This window comes from Salmo salar, chromosome 20, assembly GCF_965601325.2.
Source record: "Salmo salar chromosome 20, fSalSal1, whole genome shotgun sequence".
NCBI lineage: Eukaryota > Metazoa > Chordata > Actinopteri > Salmoniformes > Salmonidae > Salmo > Salmo salar.
In genome coordinates, this window is record NC_138310.1 from 75,221,804 (window position 1) to 75,248,224 (window position 26,421).

Consider the following 26,421-nt stretch of genomic DNA (forward strand, 5'->3'; position numbering starts at 1 on the left):
ACATGTTTATCAAATCTGGGGTCAGATGAGTTTAGTAATGTTATAGTCACAATCAGTGTTATAGGTCAGATGAGTTTAGTAATGTTATAGTCACAACCAGTGTTATGGTCAGATGAGTTTAGTAATGTTATAGTCACAATCAGTGTTATAGGTCAGATGAGTTTAGTAATGTTATAGTCACAATCAGTGTTATGGTCAGATGAGTTTAGTAATGTTATAGTCACAATCAGTGTTATAGGTCAGATGAGTTTAGTAATGTTATAGTCACAATCAGTGTTATAGGTCAGATGAGTTTAGTAATGTTATAGTCACAATCAGTGTTATAGGTCAGATGAGTTTAGTAATGTTATAGTCACAATCAGTGTTATGGTCAGATGAGTTTAGTAATGTTATAGTCACAATCAGTGTTATAGGTCAGATGAGTTTAGTAATGTTATAGGTCAGATGAGTTTAGTAATGTTATAGTCACAACCAGTGTTATGGTCAGATGAGTTTAGTAATGTTATAGGTCAGATGAGTTTAGTAATGTTATAGTCACAATCAGTGTTATGGTCAGATGAGTTTAGTAATGTTATAGTCACAATCAGTGTTATAGGTCAGATGAGTTTAGTAATGTTATCATCACCCACACATTACATCCCATACCCCATAGAGTGCACTGGTTTTGGTCATCTCTGGCACACTATTGGTCAGTTCTGAGACAGCCAGTCCATCGCCTCCTCCCTGGTTAACCAGAAGTTTCCTAAACTCAGTACGGAGAAAAAAAAATGTATGAAATGTATGCATTCACTACTGTAAGTCGCCCTGGATAAGAGAGTCTGCTAAATGACTAAAATGTAAATGTCATGGGGTGTGTTCAGTATGACGGTGTGCAACGTTGAAAATCAACGAAAAGGATACTGAACGACCAGTTGAAAAGCGTTGTGATGTTGGTGGCCTAGAGGGCGATTACTGTGTGGTGTTTGGTGAGTTTTGCTATTTCAAATGGTCACACCCATATTAAATCAGGCGATACCTCGAAGCAAACGTACCTCAAAGGCTGTTGAAGAACGGTGCATACTTTTTTGGGGAAACGTGTCGTTCAGTACAAACGGTCACACAACGTAGCAAACGTTAAATCAAACTGAACTCACCACTGTTCTCCGTCAATAATGACGTAAGAACATGTCCTCATTTATATAAACAGGTCACCAGGAGGCGACACAGCTCTTTCATTTATGGTTACATTTCTCCCTGCAGCAACAGTGGATTGCTGTATCGGACCAAATACATACTTTTTTCTGCCTTTTGTCACTGTGCTTTTAAAAATGTGATAGATCAGAGACATTGCCACCACTTGACAAAGGGTCAACTTTCTGCGCTTTCAATTGATGAGGCAACTGACTTGGGTTGCATGGTGCAGGCACTATAAAATGATTACTAACTAATAAATACCTCTGGTTTATCCTTACTCTCTATGAGACGGTTTTGGTCAAAACCACGATTAATAATGAAGCCTAGTTGAATGTGAACCATTAGCCTAGGGGGTTGGTTATGCATTCACAGTAGGCTAAGCTATAGATGAATGCACTGCCTTTACTGTTATTGACATACAAAATAAGGCATAGTGTACCTATTCGTTTTTAACACAGCCTCACAACCAGGCAGGCACTGAGTGGCAGAGAAAACCAAGTATAATGACAGCCTCAAGTCAACTCGCGACCCCCTCACCAAAAGAATGCACCGGGTATAATCGACGCGCCTTCGGCGACGTTGGAATGAATGTTTCAACTGGCAAATTCCACTCGCGTTTCTTTTCTTTCGTCTCAATTAGTTGGAGAGGTTTCAGAACTGTGTGTTTCCGGGTGAAATCTCGGCCCCGAAGTTTCATGCCGGAGATATGAAGATAGGGGAAGCAAAGCCGGCTGAGCACTAGGCGACTGCAAGAACAGTGTAGGCTACGCAGGGAGGGGGAGAGACGGAACGGGAGGGATAGAAGAAAAAAACCAACAGCACCCGAACTGTGCGTGGTTCACCTTCTGAAAAACAGGAAGCCAACGCCGATCAGCCCACCTGGCCGCATTGTCCTGCAGGGAGAAGACAGCGGTTTCCCACTGCTCATCTTGTCACGCATACGCTTATTTTAAAGCCTATATAAATATATCGTTATTGTGGATTCATATCGAGAGAAAAAATACTTTTAACTATACCTATTTCCTCACTAGGACGGTCGATATTATCCTATTCCCAACAGGAGTGTAACTCAAGGTAAGTCCCTGGCACACTTCCGTCGCTATCTCGAATTAGTAGGCTAATCTACATGGAGTCAGTGAGCACGTCGACCGAGGTGGACTTGAAGTGCTACGTTGTATCTACACCCAGATGGTTGTTTGAATTTGTCGGCTACATTTCCACTTTTTGTAGTGTTTTGAAAAGATTCGTATCTTCATTTTGTCAAACAATAGACACTTTTTCGAAACGAGTTTCATGGTTGGTTTCCTCTCGGAGCACCCAAGGATCCATTCTGCCTTATCCCTAGGGTTATCATCCGTAAGTATCGTCCACACCTAGGATCATGTGAACTACAAACCCTACGAGTTATGTAGACTATGCCAAATATCCTCGGATTGTAGTCGTTTTTAAATATGGGCCTTTGAAAGCAGCGACATGATTTGGTCTTACAATTATTATGCAATGTATTTAAGATGCAGTTGGGTGTCGTTTTTATCATTTTATTTGGTGACTTGCCATTAATTAAAACTCGGGCTTGACGCACTCGTTTACCCCTCTGCACCCGGTGTATCCTACTCCTGGTGTATTCCGCTGCTGTTCCCTCATTTTTATCTCAGCCTATACAAAACCACGGGTTGACTCTGGGCTACGGATGACACGATGGGGACATGTTTAGGCTACTCTTGGTACCATTGCTATTCTTTGCTGTTGGTTATGTCAGGATTCATTTTGTATGTACTCTATGCCAAACTGAAGGGGATGTTACAGGAACATTGACAGAGTGGTAAAATAGGGCACGTCACATCGACGTTTGCCCCGCTGTAGTTTATATTTAAACTCAAACGTGACGTTTTTATGTGTAGAACCGGGATGTTTTTGGAGAGGACGGGTAGAATTAAGCGGTTAACCGGCAGATAGTGCGTTTCAGGAAAATTAATGAATAGCGTAGTGTAGTAGCACACTGTTTGTCATTTTCGCCAGGCCTATTTGCCCCACTTTGTCAGTTTTTAGGCCTGCCTACACTTGGATAGGCTAACTCTGAGCACACTTGGTGACAAACATATGCCTAGGACAATGATTCCAAGGGGGCTATGTCCTTGAGCTATAGTTATTGCCTAGCCAATGTGATGGCACACCTTACCTGTCCTTAGATATATTAGTGAATTAACACAATTTTAGATGTAGTTTCAATTATATTTCATACATGCTCAAACTTGCATTAGAATTCTATCTCTGATTCTCTCAAAGCTGCAATATAACTTTTGGGGCGAAGACCAAACTCACATAGAATTGTAAGTTATAGATCTGTCATTCTCGTTGAAAGTAAGTCTAAGAAGTGGTACATTTGTTATGTGCACTATGCTTCCCGGTCTGAACTGTAATTTCTGCATCTTTTACTTTCTTTTGGTTTTGTACAGCTGAAAATACAATATTTTTGGTTATGGAAAATATATTTCAGAGGTTTAGATGGTACAATGATTCTCTACATTATACTTGCTTGTTTTGTCAAATAAAGTGCAATTAGGCAAACTATTTGAATTTTAGTAACCAGGAAATGGCGGAGCGATTTCTGCATAGTGCATCTTTAAGCAAGTCGGGTCTAATTATTTGGCAGCATATTCTATAGTGGTTAAAGTGGATGCAAACAGTGTGTGACTTACGCTAGATGACCAAGAGTATGTGGACTCCAGTTCATTGAACATCTCATTCCAAAATCATGGGAATTAGAATGCTGACTTTGCTTCCAGAGGCAGTTTGGAACTTGGTAGTGAGTGTTGCAACCGAGGACAGTCGATTTTTATGCGTGCAACGCACTTAAGCACTCTCCGGTCCCAGTCAGTGAGCTTGTGTGGCCTACCACTTTGCGGTTGAGCTGTTGTTGCTCCTAGAAGTTTCCACTTCACAATAACAGCACTTACAGTTGACCGGGGCAGTTCCAGCAGGGCAGAAATTTGACAAACCTACTTGTTGGAAAGGTGGCATCCTATGACGGTGCCACGTTGAAAGTCCCTGAGCTCTTCAGTAAGACCATTCTTCTGCCAATGTTTGTCTATGGAGATTGCATGGCGGTGTGCACCATTTTATACATGTCAGCAATGGGTGTGGCTGAAATAGCTGAATCCTCTAGTTTGAAGGGGTGTCCACATGCTTTTGTATATATAGTGTATCTTCACTGTATGACTGAGATGTGTACATTTTGTGGTCCACACACCCTTCTGGGGTTTCGCTCCCACAAGAGGGTCGACTCTTTTCTCTCTATTCAAGATAAGACAATGGAAATTACATTTGTTAGAACTGACATGTCTCTCTGTTTCTCTCTCTTTACCATCTCAGACATGTCTCTCTGTTTCTCTCTTTATCATCTCACTTCAACACACACACACAATCCCCATTCCTCTATGATTGTCTAAATTATAATTTGATTCAGACGTGTGTGTTTGCAGCAGCCTGGTGAGACCAAAGCATCAAGTCAGTAAGCTTCCCAGCGGGATGAGACGAGGGAGGCATGATGTCAGGGGACCGTCAGAGACACAAACAGGAGTGTGCGTCTACTACAGTATCTGTGGCTATGAGAGCAGCCCCCCGGAGCACTAACACACGGGGTCTGGCGGAGAGGTGGTGGCGACTGGAGCCATGAATGGAGCAATTCTCAGTCATGTGAGAGAGGGCTCTGTGCTTCTGAGGGGACAATTTGTTTGCATAAACACTTAATACACACATTTGACTTACTTACGATACAGTACGCAAACACGCACTCATTGACCTCAACACACTTCCACCACATGAATTCCTAAATGGCAATCCTGCATGGTTTATCTATTGCCCGCTCACACAGACCGTTATAGTAGCCATTTGGCGCGAACACACACACTATATTAAGACTGTGCCCAGATGGTGGCCATGACTGCGGAACTAATTATCGTTCAGAGCATTAATGCACTTCCTGCAAAGAAAGGTCAGAACTGAACTGTCTGTCTGACTGATGGCAGTAGACTATTGTAAATGTGTGTTAGTGTTTTTGTGTGCAGCCTCATGATTACACTGTATTCAATAGTGCAGAAAGCGAGGGTGATTAGCCAACGTATCATGATTAAATTGACATTTGGATCACTGATTACACACAGATAATTATAAGTATTCGCCAGTTACTGTAGCTGCTCATTTACATGAACGTGTACTGATCAAATTAACTTGTATTTAGTTCTCTCTTGAAGGATAATGTTATTTTGAGTTGGTGTGATAGCCCTGTGGGAAACAGAGGAGATATTTTTAATCAGGCTGCGGGCCAGGCTGCCCAGTGTTGGGTGGGGCTGTTCTCAAGCCCCCTCTGAGGTAGTGGGGGGGACTGATAACACTGCTGACATCAGTCTTCAGTCAACTTAACAATGCAGCCCTTTAGACAACCTGCTATTTACTCCACAACCAGGCCTCTCCTAAAAGTTATTATAAAATGACCTGGTCCCTTGGTGAAAAGTGATAGCTAAAAGGACTGGTTCCTACTGTTCCTACCCCTTTAAATTAGCCAGTCGTACTGGGTGTGTCTCTCTCATCTGGACCCAATCCTCCAATCCAGTGGGGTCGTGATTGACATCCCATCCTCCATCTCAATGACACCTGCTGGTGTGCTGCAATCTACCCCCTCTCATCCTTCTCCCCCTCTTCTTTCCTTCTCTCTATTCATTACAATAGATTTACTGTACTGAAACACCCTCCATCAGGGACATATACTCCCCACCTGCCTGTTTATACAATACCGTTGAGGTCATGTGTGTTTGTACAGTAGTCAGTGTTCTTGTTGAATTAATGAATGAATGAATGAATGAGACACCTGTATCTTCTAATATTGCTGCCACCCACCCACCATCCTCAACTGTCCTCTTGCTCCCTAACTGGTTCTCTGACACACACACACACACACGCAAACACACACTTCCTGCTGTCACAGTCAAATGTAATCATCCCTCACAGCCGTTGATGGCTTGTGTAACATCCTCTCTGAAATCTGAAGGGAAGCCAGGAGTGTGTGTTGTGTGGAGCAGCTGTGCTCGTGTGTGTTTAGGGGGGGGGGGGGGGGTGTCATGCCCCATCAAACAGTCGTATCCCCTGAGCCAAATACCTTCTGTGGCTTAATATGCATAAGCATGCCCTCAGACGAGGTCACATTACATACCGAGAGATACACTAGGTAGATTTATAGTAGGTATACAGTAAATAGATTTACAGTAGATAGACTTCATATAATAATGAGCATATACAGGACATGCAGACACATTGGAAGTGTGACATGACCAGTGACTGAACCAGAGAGAATAGCAGCCTGATGGAATTCTCCACTTTCTTGCTTCACAAGCCAAGACCTGCAAAGGAATTCAGAGAGGGAGATGGGAGGAGGAGCGAGGAACATAGGGTGAAAGAAAGGGGCTGAGCAGTACAGCTACAGTATGCAGGAGTACAGAAGGGGATATATTGAAACGAAAGGAAGATGATTTTACAGTATTAGTTTGTTGTAAAGGAGAGAGGAAATAAGAGTTGAAAAGGTTGAGCGATAGATGGAATGAAAGACAAAGTAGTTGCAGAAAGGTATAGAAAGAATAGATCTAGTTTTGAATGGAGGTTTGCTTGGTATAGAACAGGCCTGATCAAAGGTCCGGCCGTATGCGGCCCGCGGAATCATGCTCAGATCATAAAGAATTTGCGATAGGTTTTGAAAAACTTTACTATTTGTTATTGAAATTAAAAGCCCAATGAATACTCGCTTTTGTGTAATGATTTAACTCCCACCGCTTGTGGGACATTTTATTTGAAGGCACGTGTAAATAACAACTGCACGAGGACAGACAGTGACTGACAGTCTGACACACACGTCACAGCTACAAATTGTAGCTAGCTAGAAATTGCGCAAAAATTAGTTTTTCAAAGAAAAGGAAAGTAGGCAATGAATGTAGGGTGATCCAGCAAGAGTGGGCATTGAAATATTTCTTTGAGGTATCAGGGAAAGCTGTGTGCAAAGAGAGCATCGCTGTCTTGAAAGACTACAACTTGTTCCGACACTTCCAGATGAAGCATGCAGAGAAATATAGGAATATGTCTTCTGAGCAGAGGGCAAGTGCACCGAAAGAGTTTCTCAGTTGCAAAAACAGCAAGGACTTTTTACAAAACGGCATTTATAAAATGACGGAATTGCGAGAGCTAGCTATGTATTGTCCCACAAAATTGCTAAACATAGCAAGCCATTCGCTAAGGGTGAATTTATTAAAGAATGTTTAATTGACTCTGCAGCAATTCTTTGCCCCGACAAGAAAGCTGTTTGAAAATGTTTCCCTGTCAAGACGATCAGTAACACGGTGTGTTGAGGACATCGCAGAGAATATGGATCAACAGTTGAAAGACAAGGTAAAGGATTTCACCTATTTCTCCTTGGCCCTGGATGAGAGCAGTGATGCACGTGACACGGCGCAGTTGTTGATATTCCTACGAGGCATAACCCCAGACTTTGAAATTACAGAGGAGCTTGGTTCAGTGCAGTCAATGAAGAGCTAAACCACAGGGAAAGATTTATTGGAGGTTAATAATTGTGACAAAGCTGGGACTGAGTTTTGAAGAGTTATCCAGTGTGACCACTGATGGGTGCCCAAACTTGACAAGAAAAAACATTGGCCTTTTGAAAAGGATACAAGATCAAGTAGCTGAGCTGAACCCAGATCAGATATTTTTTTTCTCCTGCATTGCATTATTCATCAGGAGGTGCTCTGTAAATGTGTTCTGAAAATGAGCCATGTTGTGGATACAGTCACTAAAGTGGTAAACTTCATAAGAGCTAAATCTTTAAACCACAGGCACTTTGTCTCACTGTTGGAAGAGACAGAGCTGGGTCATGCAGATCTCCCCTACCACACAAATGTGAGATGGCTGAGTTTGGGGAAGGTGCTTAAATGGGTGTGGGACCTGAAGTCAGAGAGAGCTGAGTTTTTGCAAATGAAAGGAAAATATGTGGATTTCCCTCAACTGCAAGATAAAGAATGGTTGGCTGATTTTTATTTTTATTTTTTTGCCTTCACCGTGGACATCATGGCCCTCATGAATGAACTGAATTCCAAACTACAAGGGAAGGGCCTTTTTGCACATCAGATGTACAGCCTTGTCATAACCTTCAAGGGAAAATGACTCCTCCTGACCCGCCAAGTAGAAGCCAACAATCTCACCCACCTTCCGACACTACTAGTGTGTTCCCTGTCAGATGACCAGCGGGAGAAGTATACATCACTGCTGCGTGCTTTGAGCGGTGAGTTTTCTCCTCGTTTTGAGGATTTCAAAGTGTTGGAAAATGACATGCTGTTGGTTTCCTCTTCTTTCACCTTCAATGTGGATAACGCTCTCACTGACCTGCGAGTTGAGCTTATCAATCTTCAGTCTGATGCAGTGATTGTTTTGAATCGTTCTCCAATGTCACTGACGAGGTTCTATGCATCACTCAATGAGCAAAACTTTCCAAAGATCAGGAGTCATGCTCAGAGTCATGCTCATGCCCTACATTACTCATCTCTCCCTACATTACTCATCTCTTATGTATATACTGTATGCTATACCATCTACTGCATCTTGCCATCTGATGTAATTAAATGTATCACTAGCCACTTTAAACAATGCCACTTTATATAATGTTTTCATACCCTGCATTACTCATCTCATATGTGTATATACTGTACTCTATACCATCTACTGCATGTTGCCTATGCTGTTTGGCCATCACTCATTTATATATTTTTATGTACATATTCGTATTCATTCCTTTACACTTGTGTGTGTGTGTATAAGGTAGTTGTTGTGAAATTGTTAGGTTATATTACTTGTTAGATATTACTGCATGGTCGGAACTAGAAGCACAAGCATTTTGCTACACTTGCATTAACACCTGCTAACCATGTGTATGTGAAAAATAAATTTGATTTGAGATGTTTGTACTGTTAGGTTGACCCAATATATGTGAAGACATTTTCAGTGATGAAATATAACAAGTCAAGACATAAATCATCTCTTACTGACTCTCAGCAATCCTGCGCATAGCGACGTCAGAAACTATACCTGACTTCACTGTTCTAGTCAATGCCCATCAGAGACTTCTCTCCTCACACTGATTGAGTAGTTTAAATGTAATGTTGAGCTCTCCCTCTTCCTTGTGTTTTTGTGCGTACCCGTTAACAAGAGTTCTGTCCGTGGTGCTGAATGCACAGTGTACTTTTCCCTCCGTGTAGTTCGTTGCATGTTTAGTAATGAAAATACCTACCAAAAGGAGAACATGGATGTGGTTTATTTCTGTGTATGTTAAAAAAGTAAAATAAGTAGCATATCTGGATATGATTTGAAGATCCAGTTGAAGTCGGAAGTTTACATATACCTTAGCCAAATACATTTAAACTCAGTTTCACATTTCCTGACGTTTAGTCCTAGTAAAAATTCCCTGTCTTAGGTCAGTTAGGATCACTACTTTATTTTAAGAATGTGAAATGTCAGAATAATAGTGGAGTGACTTATTTCAGCTTTTAAGTCTCATCACATTCCCAGTGGCTCAGAAGTTTACATACACTCAATTAGTATTTGGTAGCATTGCCTTTAAATTGTTTAACTTGGTTCAAACATTTCGGGTAGCCTTCCACAAGCCGTTCCACAATAAGTTGGGTGAATTTTGGTCCATTCCTCCTGACAGAGCTGGTGTAACTGAGTCAGGATTGTAGGCTTCCTTGCTCGCACACGCTTTTTCAGTTCTGCCCACAAATTTTCTATAGGATTGAGGTCGGGGCTTTCTGATGGCCACTCCAATACCTTGACTTTGTTGTCCTTATGCCATTTTGCCACAACTTTGGAAGTGTGCTTGGGGTCATTGTCCATTTGGAAGACCCATTTGCAACCAAGCTTTAACATCCTGACTGATGTCTTGAGAAGTTGCTTCAATATGTCCACCTAATTTTCCTTCCTCAAGATGCCATCTATTTTGTGAAGTGCACCAGTCCCTCCTGCAGCAAAGCACCCCCACAACATGATGCTGCCACCCCCGTGCGTCACGGTTGGGATGGTGTTCTTTGGCTTGCAAGCCTCCCCATTTTTCCTCCAAACATAATGATGATCATTATGGCCAAACAGATCTATTTTTGTTTCATCAGACCAGAGGACATTTCTCCAAAAAGTACGATCTTTGTCCCCATGTGCAGTTGCAAACCGTAGTCTGGCTTTTTTATGGCGGTTTTGGAGCTGTGGAGCTTCCTTGCTGAGCGGCCTTTTAGGTTATGTCCAGATAGGACTCGTTTTACTGTGGATATAGATACTTTTGTACCCGTTTCCTCCAGCATCTTCACAAGGTCCTTTGCTGTTGTTCTGGGATTGATTGGCACTTTTCGCACCAAAGTACGTTCATCTCCTTCCTGAGCGGTATGACGGCTGTGTGGTCCCATGGTGTTTATACTTGCATACTATTGTTTGTACAGATAAACATGGTACCTTCAGGCATTTGGAAATTGCTCCCAAGGATGAACCAGACTGGTGGAGGTCTACAATGTTTTTTTTCTGAGGTCTTGGCTGATTTCTTTTGATTTACCCATGATGTCAAGCAAAGAGGCAATGAGTTTGAAGGTAGGCCTTGAAATACATCCACAGGTACACGTCCAATTGACTCAAATGATGTCAATTAGCCTATCAGAAGCTTCGAAAGCCATGACATAATTTTCTGGAATTTCCCAAGCTGTTTAAAGGCACAGTCAACTTAGTGAATGTAAACTTCTGACCCACTGGAATTGTGATACAGTGAAATTATCTGTCTGTAAACAATTGTTGGAAAAATGTATTGTGTCATGCACAAAGTAGATGTCCTAACCGACTTGCCAAAAGTATAGTTTGTTAACAAGAAATTTGTGGAGTGGTTGAAAAGAGTTTATGACTCCAACTAAGTCTATGGAAACTTCCGACTTCAACTGTATATCTGTCATCAGTCATAAACATGATGTATAATCCTGTAATATGATTCTGGCCCACAATGGCAAAAATATATTCCAATGTTGCCCTCCATGGGAAATAATTGCCCTGGCCTAGTATAGAATGAGGGTTGGAGTGAGGTTTGCTTGGTATAGAATGAGGGTTGGATAGATATAGAGAAGTGAGACAAGTAGCGGTAGAAATTAAGAGTTTTGATAGAGAAATAAGAGTGGAGAGAGAGACTTTGCCTGACTACCCAAACTCCTTGTTCTGGCCAAAACGCTACGACGCCTAAGGAGGTTAGTTTCTTCACCGCAATGTGTCTGGATCTAAGTGATGACAATTTCTATTCTGGATCTAAGCCTGACAATATCTAGACTGCAAACAATTTCTAGAACCAAACCATTCTGATTGGTTCCAGAAACAGATGGGTTGGGCCAGAGCCAGATCCCACTTGTGTAAAGTGACGTTTTGAAAATGTGTTTTTGGCTTTGATTCTCTGATTGGTTAGAGATGATCCAATCGCTGATGACTTTGTTTTGTACAACACCCCTCGTTTTGAGGTCTCCACAACGATAGCAGTCTCGGCCTGAATTATGTAGCGAACATAGAGCAGCAGAACAATTCAGTTAGTCGTCAGGCAAGGGTAGACTGAGATGGAGAAAGAGGGATGTGTTGTCCTAACCTGGAGGTTTAGACTCTTCTCTCTGTAACTTGAGGGAGTGACTACCCTCCTAACCATGGCAACACTACCTTAATAAGGCTGGGCACTGCTACAGTTACGCACACAACACACACAGATGCTGTTCTACATAGGTATGTACTGTCATATGTGACCCAAATAGGTGCAGTGAAATAGCGATGCAACAATATGACATTTTTGGCTGATATCCGATATTTTCCTTTGCAAAAAACACGATACCGATTTTATAAATGTTTTTTAGCAGCCTTTTAAGCATTCTAGTACAGTTAAATAGTTAACACACAGACACAGCGGTCTAAGGCACTGCATCTCAGTGCAAGAGGCGTCACTACAGTCCCTGGTTCGAATCCAGGCTGTATCACATCCGGCCCTGAATGGGAGTCCCATAGGGCGGCACACAATTGGCCCAGCGTCATCCGGGCCGTCATTGTAAATAAGAATTTGTGCTTAACTGACTTGTTTTTATTATGGATCCCCATTAGCTGCTGTCAAAGCAGCAGCTACTCTTCCTGGGGTCCAGCCAAATTAAGGCAGTTTATACCATTTTAAAAACATTACAATACATTCACAGATTTCACAACACTGTGTGCCCTCAGACCCCTACTCCACCGCTACTACATATCTATCTGTGCCAATGTTTTTTGCTTCACAGTCCCGCTGTTCCAATTATTATTTTTTTTAATCTGTTTTTTAAATCAAATTTTACTGCTTGTGTCAGTTACTAGATGTGGAATGGAGTTCCATGTAGTCATGGCTCTATGTAGCACTGTGTGCCTCCCATATTCTATTCTGGACTTGGGGACTGTGGGACTGTGAAGAGACCTCTTGTGGCATGTCTTGTGGGGTATGCATGGGTGTCTGAGCTGCGTGCCAGTAGTTTAGACAGACAGCTCGGTGCATTCAACATGTCAATACCTCTCATAAATAAAGAAATCCATCTCTCCTCCACTTTCAGCCAGGAGAGATTGACATGCATATTTATTAATATTAGCTCTCTGTGTACTTTTAAGGGCCAGCCGTGCTGCCCTGTTCTGAGCCAATTGCAAATTTCCTAAGTCCTTTTTTGTGGCACCTGAGCACATGACTGAACAGTAGTCAAGGTGCGACAAAACTAGGGCCTGTAGGACCTGCCTTGTTGATATTGCTGTTAAAAAGACAGAGCATCACTTTATTATAGACAGACTTCTCCCCATCTTAGCTACTACTGCATCAATATGTTTTGACCATGACCGTTTACAATCTAGGGTTACTCCAAGCAGTTTAATCATCTCAACTTGCTCAATTTCCACATTATTTATTACAAGATTTAGTTGAGGTTTAGGGTTTAGTGAATGTTTTTGTTTCAAATACAATGCTTTTAGTTTTAGAAATATTTAGGGCTAATTTTAAAAAGCAAGGGGCCTAAACGGCTACCCTGGGGAATTCCTGATTCTATTTGAGAGGCTTCCATTAAAGAACACCCTCTGTGTTCTGTTAGACAAGTCACACTTTATCCACATTATAGCAGGGGGTGTAAATCCATAAGGCATACGTTTTTCCAGCAGCAGACTATGATCGATAATGTCAAAAGCTGCACTGAAGTCTAACAAGACAGCCCCCACAATCATTTTATCATCAATTTCTTTCCAGAAGTTGGTAACAGGCTGATTGGTTGGGTATTTGAGCCAGTAAAGAAGGCTTTACTATTCTTGGGTAGCGCTATGACTTTAGTTTCCCTCCAGGCCTGAGGGCACACGCTCTCTAGTAGGCTTAAATTGAAGATGTGGCAAATAGGAGTGGCAATATCCTCTGCTATTATCCTCAGTAATTTGCCATCCAGATTGTCAAACCCCGGTGGCTTGTCATTGTTGATAGACGACAATCATTTTTTTCACCTCTTCCACACTGACTTTATGGAATTCAATGTACAATTCTTGTCTTTCATAATTTGGTCCGATATATCAGGGGCGGCAGGGTAGCCTAGTGGTTAGAGCTTTGGACTAGTAACCGGAAGGTTGCAAGTTCGAATCCCCGAGCTGACAAGGTACAAATCTGAACAAGCTGTTAACCAATTGTTCCTAGGCCGTCATTGAAAATAAGAATTTGTTCTTAACTGACTTGCCTAGTTAAATAAATCGATAAAAAACTGTTAGTTAAAGATAAAATAAAATAAATACTTGGATGTGTAGTGTCAGTGTTTGTTGCTGGCATGTCATCCCTAAGTTTGCTTATTTTGTGGCGAAATCCTGCACGGAGCCTTCACTTTAAAAGCTCATCAGCAGTAAGGAAGGAGGAGATAGACAGCTCTTTCAGCTCTCTGGGAGGGAGCTCTTGGTTGGCGCTACAGTTTGTGTGTGCTATGCTGCAGAAGTCTTGTTTATTTTCAGCGTGTGTAGTTTGTTTAACTCAATCATCGGTGTGACCGCTCTAGGTCGTGGTTGTTATCGTTTGGGACCGCACCGGATATGGATCGCGTGGATTAGTAGCAACATTGTTGCGAAGCTTTGACAACAAACCAACAAACCATCAGACGGTCACAGTACAACTGCAAGCCACAGCTAAGCCACAGCTAAGATCTCTCTTGTTCTCTTTCTCTTCCCTCTATCGTTCCAGTGCTTGACCCTGCAGCAGACTTTCTATTTTTCAGATGCACTTTCCGTTCATGTTCATTAGAGCTGTAATATTATTGCCCTGCCAGAAGTATTTGGGTTGACATTTTAGTTAAAAGAGAGGTTGCTTGCAAGTTGTGTATTGTTATTTGAACTGTATTGAGGTGGTGTGTACTAATGACATGTGGCCGAGAAGATTGTGGACATTTTAAGGCCTTTGTTTTGTCTATGAACACCATCAGCACTCCTCCACTGGAAGGTAATACAAATTTATTGCAAATCCTCTGTTGATGACTGGGTTCTTTCTTGTAAATTGTTTCTAAGAAGTTGTCGTTCAATTGCTCTGCCATTTATTATTGTATGAGGTATTATTGGCGGGGTTACCCATGCGCTGTGACATGGGTTTTATATGGTGTGTCTTCTCTTTTCTATCCTCTGGCAAACAGGCTACGCTCTAGGCAGTCTCTTCTGCTGATGTGTGTGGGTCTGGTAGTGGTACTTTCTCTGTTCTACTCTTTTCCTTTCGGCATGGTTAATACCTGCCTGGCGGTGAACAAAATCTTTATCTTTACCCCCCTCTAATAAATACCGCTACAATCTTGCCAATGAAAAAGTAATTATTTTGCTATATCAGTGGGCTTTGATGAATGAGCCATCTGATTGAATGAAGGAGCCGAATTGGCTTTTTTTCCCAAAATGTAATTTAAGGTGCCCCAAAGCTTTTTACTGTCATTCTTTGTTACATAGTGTAGTTTATTTTTGGTTAGTCACATTAGTTCTTAATTTGCAGTACGTTTGCCAATCAGTTGGGCTGCCAGACCTATTTTCCATACCTTTGCCTCATCCCTCTCAACCATACCATTTTTCAGTGCCTCATCAATCCAAGGGGATTTAACAGTTTTTACAGTCATTTTCTTAATGGGTCCGTGCTTATTAGTAACTGGAATAAGTAGTTTCATAAATGCATCAAGTGCAGTGTCTGGTTGCTCCTCATTGCACACCACAGACCAGCAAATATTCTTTACATCATCAACATATGAATCACTACAAAACTTCTTGTATGACCTCTTATACACTATATTACGCCCAGCCTTTGGAACTTTGGTTTTCCTAGATATGGCTACTATATTGTGATCACTACATCCTATGGATTTGGATACTGCTTTAAAGCAAATATCTGCAGCCTTAGTAAAGATGTGATCAATACATGTTGATGTTTTTATTCCTGTGCTGTTTGTAACTACCCTGGTAGGCTGACTGATAACCTGATCCAGGTTGCAGGCACTGGTTACAGTTTGAAGTTTTTTCCTGAGTGGGCAGCTTGATGATAGCCAGTCAATATTTAAATCACCCAGAAAATCTACTTCTCTGTTGATATCACACACATTGTCAAGCATTTCACACACATTATCCAGATACTGACTGTTAGCACTTGGTGGTCGATCAGCTTCCCATAAGAATGGGCTTTAGGTGAGGCAGATGAACCTGTAGCCATATTACTTCAACAGTATTTAACATTAGATCGTCTCTAAGCTTTACAGGAATGTAGTTCTGAATATAGACCGCAACACTGCCTCCGTTGGTATTTGTCTTTTCGGTAGATGTTATAACCATTGCTACCACTGTATCATCAAAGGTATTATCTAAGTGAGTCAGAATATGAATGTAATCTGTTACAAGCAAGTTATTGACTTCATGGACCTTGTTAATATGGGCTATTTGTAGCACTTTTCTGGGTTGCTTGATTGTTTTGAATGCTTTACTGGGAAGCTTATCAGAGGTCGACTTACTCATGTTATTTACATTGGAGCTGATAGTACAGGGTGAGCTGCATGAAGTGGTCTTCCTACTATTGCACACTGCCTCAGTGCTAACAGTGTAACTATGGTTCATAGGCTCATGATTACTGCTTACAATAGCTGTAGGATAAACATATGTATTTGGTGCAATTAGGGGTACGTAAATGACTTACTTTGTGTTTGCCCATGCACCTAAGATCATGTACATTTGATGCAGCATTATGACGACTCATTCTCACAATGGTAGGGATTAACTGAGCTGGTCTTGGATCATTTACCAGTCATTGTTTCAATGCGGCCTTGAGATGCGTAGACCGAGTCCAGGAGCCAAGATGATTTGGATGTACTCCGTCATTCCTGTAGAGTATCTTCTGTTTCCAGAAGGTGTCAAAGTTATCAATAAAAGTGACTCCAGCAGAGTACAGTAGTCTTTTAGTCAGATGTGTAATGCCAGCAGTCTGCTGAATCTTTCACACCCGCGGCCCAACGATGGTACTGGACCTGAAATTATTGGCAGTTTTTTTGGAGTCTTTTTTTAATGCTCAAATTAGTTATTTTAAAATAAATGTTCAAATGTTCCGAGTTAGCCCTCCTGATGTCGTTTGAACCCACATGGACTACCACAGTGTCAGCTCCCGGCATCTGTGGTAGAACTGTCGGAAGCAGCCTCGTTATGTCCTGTACTTGTGCTCCTGGGTAGCACAGAGTTTTTGCCTCGGGGACCAAGATGTTTCTCACTGTAGAGCTGCCAATGATGACAGGTGGTGATGTTTTATGGGCAGGTCTCTCAGATCTGAACCCGAGGTAGAAGCCACCGGAGAGGGACACAGAACCGAGGACGAAGACGCAGGTACCTCCGGATCCGATCCAGATTGGGAAGCCACCAAGGACGAAGGGGCCGGGAACCTCTGGATCCAGGGCGGCAAAGCTATTTCTGGTCTGTGTCAGTTCCGGGCTCAACATCTCCATGGAGGCCCCCGTTGCTAGAGGACGCCTTCTTCGACTTCCACGGCAAGTGACGTACCTCCATTGCTGGTTGGTTGGGTCGAGAACAGCTCCGTTCTCCAAAGAAGGGGGAGACCCCTTCGGGGATGGAACCCTGCCTAGCACTGGCGAGTCGGCTGTGGAGAGCCGACACGGTGGCTAAAATTCCACCAGACCAGAGCGGTGTCTGGCTACTTGGGTAAAAGAAAAAGTAGGTGGCCATGGGTTCCCCAGTTGCTTATTTAGGTTTACTACTTGCTTGCTAAGAGTATCTACTTCGCTCCTGTAGTCCTCCGCAAGAAAGCTGTTGCTACATTGAAAGTCAGCGCGGTCCACATTGTCCCGGAACAAAGCAAAGTAAGCACAACTCCTGCAACACTGGAAACGTTCAATAGTGGCCTCCATTTGAGACCGCCGAGCCAGCTAGGCTAGCTGGGCTTTCGCGTCTCTCCCCCTATACGGAATCTGTCAGGATCCCGGGACAGATGGCAGCGCTCACAGCAGTTTAGCCCAACAGAGCCGCAGGATTCTAAATAAAAGTATATAAAACCACTGTCAGCTTTTAAACCGAGGTGTTTAGTTCAGGTTTCGGCATTCGACAACAAACATACGTCGCGCTCTGATGACGTAGTGATTGACATGCGTGTGTGCGTCTATGGATCTGCTTGCCTAGTTAAAACCTCTTACATCTAGACGTTCCGCTAGCGGAACACCACTCCAATATCCAATGATAGGCGTGGCGCGAAATACAAACTCCTCGAAAATCCGAAAACTTCAATTTTTCAAACATATGACTATTTTACACCATTTTAAAGACAAGACTCTCCTTTATCTAACCACACTGTCCGATTTCAAAAAGGCTTTACAACGAAAGCAAAACATTAGATTATGTCAGGAGAGTACCCAGCCAGAAATAATCAGACACCCATTCCATTACCGTACTTCGAAGCATGTCAAACGCTGTTTAAAATGAATTTTGATGCGATTTTTCTCGTAAAATAGCGATAATATTCCGACCGGGAGTCGTTGTTTTCGTTCAAAGACAGAAAATGTAAAATGGCCTCTTCACGTGCACGCCCGTCTCATTGTTCTCAGATCGACCACTATCCAAATGCGCTACTGTTTTTCAGCCAGAGACTGCAGAGTCATCATTCAACGTTCTGGCGCCTTCTGAGAGCCTATGGGAGTCTTAGAAAGTGTCACGTTACAGCAGAGATCCTCTGTTTTGGATAGAGATGACAAAGAAGGCCAAGAAATGGTCAGACAGGGTACTTCCTGTACAGAATCTTCTGAGGTTTTGGCCTGCCATTTGAGTTCTGTTAACCTCTCTAAGGTGGGGGCAGTATTTGCACGGCCGGATAAAAAACGTACCCGATTTAATCTGGTTATTACTACTGCCCAGAAACTAGAATATGCATATAATTATTGGCTTTGGATAGAAAACACCCTAAAGTTTCTAAAACTGTTTGAATGGTGTCTGTGAGTATAACAGAACTCATATGGCAGGCAAAAACCTGAGAAGATTCCTTACAGGAAGTGGCCTCTGACCATTTCTTGGGCTTCTACACTCTCTTTATTGAAAACTGAGGATCTCTGCTGTAACGTGACACTTCCTACGGCTCCCATAGGCTCTCATCATTCAGCGGTTTGCCGCCTTCTGTCTTTGCAGGCCCTGGCTGAAAAACAGTAGCGCATTTGGATAGTGGTCGATCAGAGAACCATGAGACTGAGGCACGTGCACGAGGCGACACCATGTTTTTATTTTTTCGTCTTTGAACTAAAACAGGGTTTCCCGGTCGGAATATTATCGCTTTTTTACGAGAAAAATCGCATAAATTGATTTTAAACAGCGGTTGACATGCTTCGAAGTACGGTAATGGAATATTTAGATTTTTTTGGGTCACGAAACGCGTCGGGCGCGTCACCCTTCGTCACCCTTCGGATAGTGTCTTGAACGCACGAACAAAACAGAGGATATTTGAACATAACTGTGGATTATTTTGAACCACACCAACATTTGTTATTGAAGTAGAAGTCCTGGGAGTGCATTCTGACGAAGAACAGCAAAGGTAATAACATTTTTCTAATAGTAAATCGGAGTTTGGTGAGGGCCAAACTTGGTGGGTGTCAAATTAGCTAGCCTTGATGGCTGGGCTATCTACTCAGAATATTGCAAAATGTGCTTTTGCCGAAAGGAGTTCTGTATCTATAATTCTTAAAATAATTTGTTTTTTTGTGAACGTTTATCGTGAGTAATTTAGTAAATTCACCGGAAGTTTGCGGTGGGTATGCTAGTTCTGATCGTCCCACCTACGCAACAGCCAGTGTAATCCCGTGGCGCGATATTCAAATACCTTAGAAATGCTATTACTTCAATTTCTCAAACATATGACTATTTTACACCATTTTAAAGACAAGACTCTCGTTAATCTAACCACACTGTCCGATTTCAAAAAGTCTTTACAACGAAAGCAAAACATTAGATTATGTCAGCAGAGTACCCAGCCAGAAATAATCAGACACCCATTTTTCAAGCTAGCATATAATGTCACATAAACCCAGAAGACAGCTAAATGCAGCACTAACCTTTGATCTTCATCAGATGACAATCCTAGGACATTATGTTATACAATACATGCATGTTTTGTTCAATCAAGTTCATATTTATATCAAAAACCAGCTTTTTACATTAGCATGTGACGTTCAGAACTAGCATACTTCCAGTGAATTTACTAAATTACTCACGATAAACGTTCACAAAAAAACATAATTATTTTAAGAATTATAGATACAGAACTCCTGTATGCACTCGCTATGTCCGATTTTAAAATAGCTTTTTGGTGAAAGCACATGAGTAGATAGCCCGGCATCACAGGGCTAGCTATTTAGACACCCACCAAGTTTAGCCCTCACCAAAGTCAGATTTACTATAAGAAAAATGTTATTACCTTTGCTGTTCTTCGTCAGAATGCACTCCCAGGACTTCTACTTCAATAACAAATGTTGGTTTGGTTCAAAATAATCCATAGTTATGTTCAAATATCCTCTGTTTTGTTCGTGCGTTCAAGACACTATCCGAAGTGTAAAGAAGGGTGACGCGCCCGACGCGTTTCGTGACAAAAAAAATTCTAAATATTCCATTACCGTACTTAGAAGCATGTCAACCGCTGTTTAAAATCAATTTTTATGGCATTTTTCTCGTAAAAAAGCGATAATATTCCGACCGAGAAACCGTGTTTACGTTCAAAAAGAGAGAAAATAAAAACATGAGGTCGCCTCGTGCACGCGCCTCAGTCTCATTGTCCTCTGATAGACCACTTACCAAAGGCGCTAATGTTTTTCAGCCAGGGGCTGCCTCGACATCATTCAGCTTTTTCCCGGGTTCTGGGAGCCTATGGGAGCCGTAGGAAGTGTCACGTTACAGCAAAGATCCTAAGTTTTCAATAAAAAGAGTCAAGAAGCCCAAGGAATGGTCAGAGAGGGCACTTCCTGTACAGAATCTTCTCAGGTTTTTGCCTGCCATATGAGTTCTGTTATACTCACAGACACCATTCAAACAGTTTTAGAAACTTTAGGGTGTTTTCTATCCAAAGCCAATAATTATATGCATATTCTAGTTTCTGGGCAGTAGTAATAACCAGATTAAATCGGGTACGTTTTTTTTATCCGGCCGTGCAAATACTGCCCCCTACCCTCAACAGGTTACTATTTGGTACAGAAACCTTTGTTTGCAATTACAGAGATCATACGTTTCCTGTAGTTCTTGACCAGGTTTGCACACACTGCAGCGGGGATTTTGGCCCACTCCTCCATACAGACCTTCAGGTTTCGGGGCTGTCGCTGGGCAATTCGGACTTTCAGCTCCCTCCAAAGATTTTCTATTGGGTTCAGGTCTGGAGACTGGCTAGGCCACTCCAGGACCTTGAGATGCTTCTTACGGAGCCACTCCTTAGTTGCCCTGGCTATGTGTTTTGGGTCGTTGTCATGCTGGAAGACCCAGCCACGACCCATCTTCAATGCTCTTACTGAGGGAAGGAGGTTGTTGGCCAAGATCTCGCGATACATGGCCCCATCCATCCTCCCCTCAATACGGTGCAGTCGTCCTGTCCCCTTTGCAGAAAACATCCCCAAAGAATGATATTTCCCCCTCCATGCTTCACGGTTGGGATGGTGTTCTTGGGGTTGTACTCATCCTTCTTCTTCCTCCAAACACGGCGAGTGGAGTTTAGACCAAAAAGCTATATTTTTGTCTCATCAGACCACACGACCTTCTCCCATTCCTCCTCTGGATCATCCAGATGGTCATTGGCAAACTTCAGACGGGCCTGGACATGCGCTGGCTTGAGCAGGGGGACCTTGCGTGTGCTGCAGGATTTTAATCCATGACGGCGTAGTGTGTTACTAATGGTTTTCTTTGAGACTGTGGTCCCAGCTCTCGTCAGGTCATTGACCAGGTCCTGCCGTGTAGTTCTGGGCTGATCCCTCACCTTCCTCATGATCATTGATGGCCCACGACGTGAGATCTTGCATGGAGCCCCAGACCGAGGATGATTGACCATCATCTTGAACTTCTTCCATTTTCTAATAAATGCACCAACAGTTGTTGCCTTCTCACCAAGCTGCTTGCCTATTGTCCTGTAGCCCATCCCAGCCTTGTGCATGTCTACAATTTTATCCCTGATGTCCTTACACAGCTCTCTGGTCTTGGCCATTGTGGAGAGGTTGGAGTCTGTTTGATTGAGTGTGTGGACAGGTGTCTTTTATACAGGTAACAAGTTCAAACAGGTGCAGTTAATACAGGTAATGAGTGGAGAACAGGAGGGCTTCTTAAAGAAAAACTAACAGGTCTGTGAGAGCCGGAATTCTTACTGGTTGGTAGGTGATCAAATACTTATGTCATGCAATAAAATGCAAATTAATTACTTAAAAATCATACAATGTGATTTCCTGGATTTTTGTTTTAGATTCCGTCTCTCACAGTTGAAGTGTACCTATGATAAAAATTACAGACCTCTACATGCTTTGTAAGTAGGAAACACTGCCGATTTTGCAGGTTATCAATACTTGTTCTCCCCACTGTATATACAGTCAGGGACACAGTCAATTGATGACAATGGAATGTTTTCATGAAAACCACATGGATCTCAACGTTATATTAAGTAAGGTGAAGAAACCCCATGACCTCTCCCCTTCCCTGCTGTGAGATAGTCAGTCAGACCCTCATTTACATAAGACGGACCCACCCAGCCTGGACACTTTTGGGTCAGTCTCGGCTGTTTGGGTTCTCTCTCGCTGCATTTCCTCTCCCTTTTCTGCCTGTTGTTTATCATCTGACCTCTGGCTGCTCTTAGCCAAATACTGTACATCACTCCTACAGGTTAGGGGGGTGTGTGTGTGACACCTGCACAAAAATGTGCAGGTGTGGATTGTAATGTAGACATAAACATCCAGTATATTGTGGGAGTATTTGCGCCTGGTGAGCAGACATCATGGAAATGTTCTCTTACTATTTGTCTGCTACTCCTCCATCTCACCCTCGTGTGTGTGTGTGTGTGTGTGGTGTGTGTGTGTGTGTGTGTACCATACCCTTGGCTGGGGCAGACCTTTGTTCAGGCAGGCAGAAGGTAACTGATTTACAGCATCCAGGGGAGCTATGACAACTATATCAGACACACACACACAGCCCCCTCCCATCTGGGGTCAGTCATACAATGGTCCCTAAAATTAGATGGAGAGAAGAACGGAGAAAGTTCACAAGCTGTCTCACACACTCCGGGACACACACACACTGACACTCCTCTCACACAACATCATCGTCACAGTTCTCTTAGATAATTAAAATGTATGGACCTTAAGTGGGTGATTGTGTACTGTGTGTGTTATTCTGAGTACATCTGTAATACATGAGTGGCAGGGTTCATAGGTGTCCTAGTGTGGCTGTGTTGTTTGGTGTTCATAGGTGTCCAAGTGTGGCTGTGTTGTGACGTTCATAGGTGTCCTAGTGTGGCTGTGTTGTTTGGTGTTCATAGGTGTCCTAGTGTGGCTGTGTTGTGATGTTCATAGGTGTCCTAGTGTGGCTGTGTTGTGATGTTCATAGGTGTCCTAGTGTGGCTGTGTTTGGTGTTCATAGGTGTCCTAGTGTGGCTGTGTTGTGATGTTCATAGGTGTCCTAGTGTGGCTGTGTTGTGATGTTCATAGGTGTCCTAGTGTGGCAGTGTTGTTTGGTGTTCATAGGTGTCCTAGTGTGGCTGTGTTGTTTGGTGTTCATAGGTTTCCTAGTGTGGCTGTGTTGTGACGTTCATAGGTTTCCTAGTGTGGCTGTGTATTGTGTTTGTGATGGACAGAGGTATTTTGTTTACTTCCAGGCAGTGATGTCACATGGTCTTCTGTAATGACCCCTTGAGGACCTGTGTGTGTTTGGTGAGAGCGTGTGTGTGTGTGTGTGTGTGTGTGTGTGTGTGTGTGTGTGTGTGTGTGTGAGCGCTCTTGATTAGTGTGACTGAAGGAGCCTTTGAGTCATTGCTGAGAGGATGCGAAGGGTACAACTACTGAGAGGATGCGACGGGTACAACTACTGAGAGGATGCGAAGGTTATAACTACTGAGAGGATGCGAAGGGTACAACTACTGAGAGGATGCGACGGGTACAACTACTGAGAGGATGCGAAGGGTACAACTACTGAGAGGATGCGACGGGTACAACTACTGAGAGGATGCGACGGGTACAACTACTGAGAGGATGCGACGGGTACAACTACTGAGAGGATGCGAAGGGTACAACTACTGAGAGTGGTCCCTGGCTGGTGGGTCTTCAGATCTAGTTGAGAGAGATGGTGTCTGTCTTCATGTCATGTAGTCAGTGTTCTTCAGACTAGGTGAAGAGGGCTGTTACGTACAGGGCCTATAGAAAGTCTACACCCCTTGGAATTTTAATGTAGCAAAATGGGAATAAAAGTTCATCTAAATAGGGAATCGATTAGTTTTTTTCTTCCAGATCTACACAACCTACTCCACATTTTCAAGTTGAAAAAGTTATACATTTCCTAATTAAGAAAAACTCAACTTGAATATCATAATTGGATAAAGGCATCCGCATGCTTCCCAGCCGACGCAATTCGTGCATATATTATGACGACATTTTGCAATGTTTTGTTTTTGGACTTCGGCAAGAGTTTATTTATTTTAATTTATTTATTTTCCTTTTTTCGGCACTTCGGGCGCACAAGATTTTTCTCGAGGCAAGCTGAAGTCGGTAACCCCCTCATCAGCGATTGGTCAACAGTAGGGCTTCTTCAATGAAGTGCCGGTTGTCATTCAACGAGAGATGACTTGTCTTCATGCAACATTTTTTACTTGAGAAATACTGCACCAAACATCTGAGTCAGATGCAAAATTGAGCAACGAAGATCTCCTCTTTATTTATTTTTTATGTTACCTTTATTTAACTAGGCAAGTCAGTTAAGAACAAATTCTTATTTACAATGATGGACTAGGAACAGTGGATTAACTTCCTTATTCAGGGGAAGAACGACAGATTTGTACCTTGTCAGCTCGGGGATTCGAACTTGCAACCTTTCGGTTACCAGCCCAACGCTCTAACCACTAGACTACCCTGCCGCCCCCTCTGCAAAAACATCAAAATGAATGACAGATTTCTTGAGTTATCTTAAATTAATTCAGATATTTTTGAGGAAGTGCATGCATGCGTGTGAAGGCTTTCTGTCTGCGTAACCATCTACGCTCAGCACAGATGCAGCACCCAGACCTGCGTCATCCACCATTGCATCCACCATTGCATTTTTTCGGCTAGCGCCATGAGCCTGTCTGCTAGTTAACACTGGGCTCTTCACTGGGCTCTTCACTGAACACTGGGCTCTTCACTGGGCTCTTCAAAGTGACATCTAGTACATAGATTCCCCTAAGTTGTCTGGCTTGACAAAGTAACTTCACACCAACGTAATATTCATGCTCGGGTAAAAAAAAAAAAAAAAAGAATAATGAGGCTATCTGAATCAATGGCTATCTTAGACTACAAAGCATGCTTGAACAAGGCCCGTTTTTACTGTGGTTCCAGGCAGCTTAGACGGACGCCAGTGATGTTCTGCTGAGATGGAGGGGTGTGCATCCAGACAGGGATGAATCAATAACTGTCCCTGTCATAAGACTGCTAAATACACTCAACCCAAATAGAAACGCAACATGCAACAATTTCAAAGATATTTGCTAAGTTACAGTTCATATAAAGAAATCAGTCACCTGAAATAAATTCTTTAGGCCCTAATCTATGGATTTCACATGACTGGAAATACAGATATGCATCTGTTGGTCACATATACCTTAAGTAAGCATTTCACTGTTAGTCTACCCCTGTTGAAGCAAACAAAATGTGTTGCTAGGGGTTTGGTGTGTTGGTTAGCATCAGAGTTTCCTGGTACAGCCAGAGCACGAGACTGACAGACGCGCAGACAGCCAGGAATAAACCGCATACTTAGACATGCACACAAAAGCAAACTCAGAGAAACACACAGCTGTTGGATGTATTGGGTTCTGTGATAATGTGAGAGCTTTGATAAGCCCAGCTCCCTATGAATCCATCCAATCAGTTAAACATTGACTCTCCAGACTACAACATCTTATCAGTACAGCTACAGCCACACAGTTCTTGGAATGAGCATGAGTCTGCCGCTCCTAGGGGTTTTTGCGGTGTGTGTGTGTGTGTGTGTGTCTGCTTGTTTTTGTGACCTATGTTTAGCTGTCCATTTCTATAGCCTATTCTGGAGAAACTCAGAATGGACTGTGTGCTTGACTGTCCGTAGTATATTAGATTAGACCCAGTTCATCGCTCTCTTTCTGAGTTGATCCAGTCCCTTACAGGTGGGTGATATGCTCCATTCTGAGTGACACTGTCATAGTGAACACAGACAGACACACACACTCTGGTGTTCTTTTCCTGGGCTGCATAGGGTCACACCCTCCTAAACAAGATGAGCCATCTTTGCCATTGGGAAAAAACAGGAAGTCAGCAGCCTTCTTCCTCGTGTGTGTATTACGTGTCTTTCTTGAGTATTTGTATATTTGAAGTCGGACTGTGTGTCTGCAGTATGTTTATCTACCATACCACAGAGTTTACGTTTCCTCTGCCGTCATTGAGTGGATATAGCCCTTTGAAGAGC

At 42.7% G+C, this 26,421-nt stretch overlaps 1 protein-coding gene and 1 pseudogene across 2 annotated transcripts in view; both read left to right on the top strand.

Moving 5' to 3' along the window:
- The first annotated feature begins 1,742 nt into the window (after positions 1 to 1,742).
- Positions 1,743 to 26,421, top strand: part of LOC106581359 (phosphatidylinositol 4,5-bisphosphate 3-kinase catalytic subunit beta isoform) — a 96,127-nt gene continuing 71,448 nt past the window's right edge. Inside the window, exon 1 of one of the 2 annotated variants that reach the window (XM_014163366.3) lies at positions 1,743 to 2,247. The gene's annotated coding sequence lies outside the window, so the exon portion shown is untranslated. Of the gene's footprint in view, positions 2,248 to 2,276; positions 2,530 to 26,421 lie in introns of those variants that run through there. The other variant, XM_014163367.3, reaches the window with a different exon arrangement.
- Positions 7,582 to 13,705, top strand: LOC145862382 (general transcription factor II-I repeat domain-containing protein 2B-like; annotated as a pseudogene).